The 4,216-nt window shown below is 43.0% G+C and overlaps 1 pseudogene; it reads right to left on the reverse strand.

Moving 5' to 3' along the window:
• Positions 1–2,678: 2,678 nt before the first annotated feature.
• Positions 2,679–3,473, reverse strand: LOC147443532 (uncharacterized; annotated as a pseudogene).
• Between the last annotated feature and the right edge of the window lie 743 nt (positions 3,474–4,216).

The following is a 4,216-nucleotide window of genomic DNA, read 5'->3' on the forward strand; positions in this document are numbered from 1 at the left end:
GCATTAAATTCATTGTTTACCTTTTCTTCGTTGCTCAAATTAAGCTCCTCTGAAAGTGAATCTGCTACTTTCAGCTTAGCATTCTCTTTGGCTTTACTTCTTGCATAAATATGCTCCCAGAATTCATCATAGTTGAGGATCTGCATCTGATCCCCTTCACCTTTACTGAAGACAACCTTATTTCGTTCAGTAATCTCGTTTATTTCCCGATCTAGAATCCTTGAGCTTTCATAAATAAATTCCTCTACAAAATACTCCCACCGTGTGGGATATTCTTCTACCAGTTCTTGAACCTGCTTTTTAAAATTCGAGTTTACAACCTCTTCAAAAGCTGCAATCATCCGATCTTCTGGAACATTTCGGCTCTTCATCTCAGCTTCGTAACATGCAATAAAACCTTCTGGATCATATCCCTGAAAATTATAATACTGCTCTTGAACAGCATCAAGTGCTAGCTCTACAGCATCATCAATCTGCTTTTTTATCTGCATGGATTTTGCTTCCTGTAGATACACCTGAACCAATTCCATCATTTTTGCAAATCTGAACTGGTAGATTTTTATCAAATCCATTGGCACTGAAATCTTCAATAAACTGCTTTAATTGTTCTGGCATCTCCATCTTTACCTCCCGCCCCGGCTCGTTTCGCGTCGGGTTCACCAAAGATGTCGGGGGATATGTGTTCGCTACATGAGCCGGGCAAGCGTCGGGCCTCTGGCTGTGAGAGGTGTGAAAGAGAGAGAATGAGAACAACAGATGGAACTTTGGAAATCACTGTAATCATCAATTAATTGATTAACGCTTGTGTACAACTTAATCCTTAGCCAAGGCGAGTTGTTAACAACACTGTCACTTGGATTAGCTGCTAACTAGGAGTTTAAGCTCCCATTTATAGGAATAACCGGTCCATTAACGACACCGGAATTAACAAAATGCTAATTCAATCTCTAGTCGATGACGATGATGGTAACTCTCTCATATCGCTTCATCTGCTTCAATTGCCCGTGGATTCCGCAGTCTTCAATTCAGTTCACTGCCTCGAACATCAAGCCTCAATTATTATCAATTATCCTGTAATTTCCTGCTTTGTGCGCTTTGCACTGCCTTATCTGTCGTTCACGACCTCAACTTATCCTTTAATCAACATGATTTTTTATTGCCTTGAAGCTCCGACTCCCTTTCCAAGTCGCTTCAATCTTCCTTTCTTGATTACCTTCTTCTGCTCGAAACCTTTCACTCGTTAGATTTTCTCTTCTTAGTTGAATGTCAAGAGCATGACATCTCAATCCATCCCAACGGTCTATGGTGGCACAATCACCAGTTTTTTACCATTGGTCCCTTAGCGAAGCCAAAACAGAAAAATTGGCAATTGTTCCACCCTAGACCAAAGAGACGAGTGCGGATGGCCATGAAACTTTGGAGGGGCAGGGAAAGCATTAAAATCCCTACCATGCAAAGTTTCATGGTGATCGCAATCCGTTTCAATGGGCTACGATGGCGCAATCGCCAGTTTTTTACCATTGGGCCCTTAGCGAAGCCAAAACGAAAAAAGTGGTGATTGTGCCACCCTAGACCGACAAGACGGGAGCGGATGGCCATGATACTTTGCAAGGCCAGGTAAAGAATAAAAATATCTACCCTTGAAAAGTTTCATGGGCATCGCAATTCGTCTCGATGATCTACGGTGGCACAATCACCAATTTTTGACCATTGGGTCCTTAACGAAGCCAAAACAAAAGAATTGGCGATTGTGACAACCTAGACGAAAGATACGGGAGCCGATGGCCATGAACCTTTGCAAGGGTGGAGAAATAACAAAAATACCCACCCCTAAAAAGTTTCATGGCCATGGCAATCCGTCTTGACAGTCTACGGTGGCACAATCGCCAGTTTTTAACCATTGGGCCCTTAGCGAAGTCACGAAAAAATTGGCAATTGTGCCACCCTAGACCAATGAGACGGGAGTGGATGGCCATGAAACTTTGCATGGGTAGGGAAAACACTTAAATCCCGATCCCTACAAAGTTTGATGGCCATCGCAATCCGTCTCAACGGTCTACGGTGGCACAATCACTAGTTTTTGACCATTGGGCCCTTAGCAAAGCCAAAACAAAAAATTGGCAATTGTGCCACCCTAGACCGACGAGATGGGAGAGAATGGCCATGAAACTTTTTAGGGGTGGGAAAAGCACTCAAATCCCCATCCAAACAAAGTTTCATGGCCATTGCAATCCGTTTCGACGATCTACGATGGCATAATCGCCAATTTTTGACCATTGGGTCCTTAACGAAGCCAAAACGAAAAAATTGGCAATTGTGCCACCCTAAACCAACAAGACGGGAATAGATGGCCATGAAACTTTACAGGGACAAGGAAAGCACCCAAATTATTGATCACAATCTGTATCGATCGTGTAGGGCGTCTTACAACGAATTGGCATTCGTCCCGCTAATGACAGTCAAGACGGCAACGTAAGACCGTGAATCTTTAATGAATTAGATCAATGGTAAACCAAAATAAAAACCTATGAATGGTAAGTTCAAAAATGAACATCAAATGAACAAGTGAAAGTACAACAGCATAATATAGAATATCAATGAAGCAGAGTATACAAGAATAGAAATGATTGAAAGGGCCAAAAGGTGGAATGTAAATAACACGAATGTAGGGGTCATCGCTAACACTCATCATCACAACTATCATCTACAGAAGAAACTCCAATATCATCTGCAAGGTCTAAAACTCTTGCTCTGCTGCAAATTTTCTCCATGATGCTCTCGTGCTCAGCCGAACGAAAACGCCAGCGAGGGGTGCTCCCTTTCTTCTTGCTGACAATCCTCTCTAGCCTTAGCTTCACAGCAAGGACAAGATGGGAGTAGTGTATGGCTACCTTCGGCCACTCATACTGTACAAAATGGATGTAGTGCCCACATCCATGGACCTACTAAAAATAGTGTCCTGAAACAACCATACTGTGAGCATCATATGCCTCACCATAATCATCCACGGTGGATTCCTAAAGCACATACTTTGCCTTGGTGCACTTAAGAATATAATAGTCAACTCCCTCTACATTTCCCTCTTCATCAATAACTACAAAATCATCTCCCTCTGCCAAGTAATCTATGAGAGTATCAACATCATCTGAGAACTATGTAGCCTGGCTATCAATGGAGCTACTTGATGTGGTCATACCATGTGATGGTGAAAGAGGTTGTAGTGTCCACCTATTAGCCCACTTTGTCATGGTGCAATTTTCCCACTCACCATGTATGCAGGCATCACAAAAGCATGAGTGATGCCTAGTAAAGATAGTGGGATCCCTGGCTGTGGTGCACCGGATGCTATGCAGCTCGAGCGTACCTGCTACTGTGTCACAATCCCAGCTAGTGAGATCAATATCCTAGCTATCCACACACCAAAAGAGCCTCCTCACTGAGCATCCACTCCCTGGATATGAGCCATGTACCATGTGTTGTGAACACCACTCCACAACTTGTCTAGCATCTCTAAATCGGTCACTGTCGTGTCAAAGCTGATATCACCAAAGAGCGTGCTTTACACAAGCGCCTGCACCGTCGCGCTCTCCCTTTCCATGCCCTGAGTCAAAGAAGCTTCAAATGCAAGGTATGCCACTACTATGGTGCCATCTGTACAACCAAATGAACTGACGTGCAATTTTGAATTGTGCACCACAAGCATCCGACCCAAATATAACAACAAGAGAATGAGATGTGGCACTCACAAAGGAATCCATTATGCTCCTGGAAACAATGTTACACAAATTGCGCACTGTGTGAGCGATTATCACTGATGTTGAAATGGTACTCACATATGATCACTCATGAGTCCTCAAAGCTCTCCACTCCATCAAATGCCGCCTCTACATGATGATAAGATATATGGACAAGGATTGCCACGTTCAAGAGCATTTAAAAAGGTTACAGAGAATGAAATAATGCAATTACATAATGTGGCTAAAAATGCAAAGAAAATGTAAAGTTATCAAACTATCATCATTTCTACTTTCTTAGAGAAGTGGTATTCGAACTAGATCCCGTGCTGTGGAGCAAAGGTGCAGTTCTCTACGAAATCCACGACAGAGACCACAATGTCAATCGAGAAGACGGCAAGGCAAGTACAAAACTGATGATCCTGCCACTTTGCACGATGTTCATACTGCACATATGGATACACAGTAGACCTAAAAGCCTG

The sequence above is a fragment of the Adiantum capillus-veneris genome, chromosome 13 (assembly GCF_014529385.1).
Source record: "Adiantum capillus-veneris isolate H3 chromosome 13, ASM1452938v2, whole genome shotgun sequence".
In the NCBI taxonomy this organism is placed as follows: Eukaryota; Viridiplantae; Streptophyta; class Polypodiopsida; order Polypodiales; family Pteridaceae; genus Adiantum; species Adiantum capillus-veneris.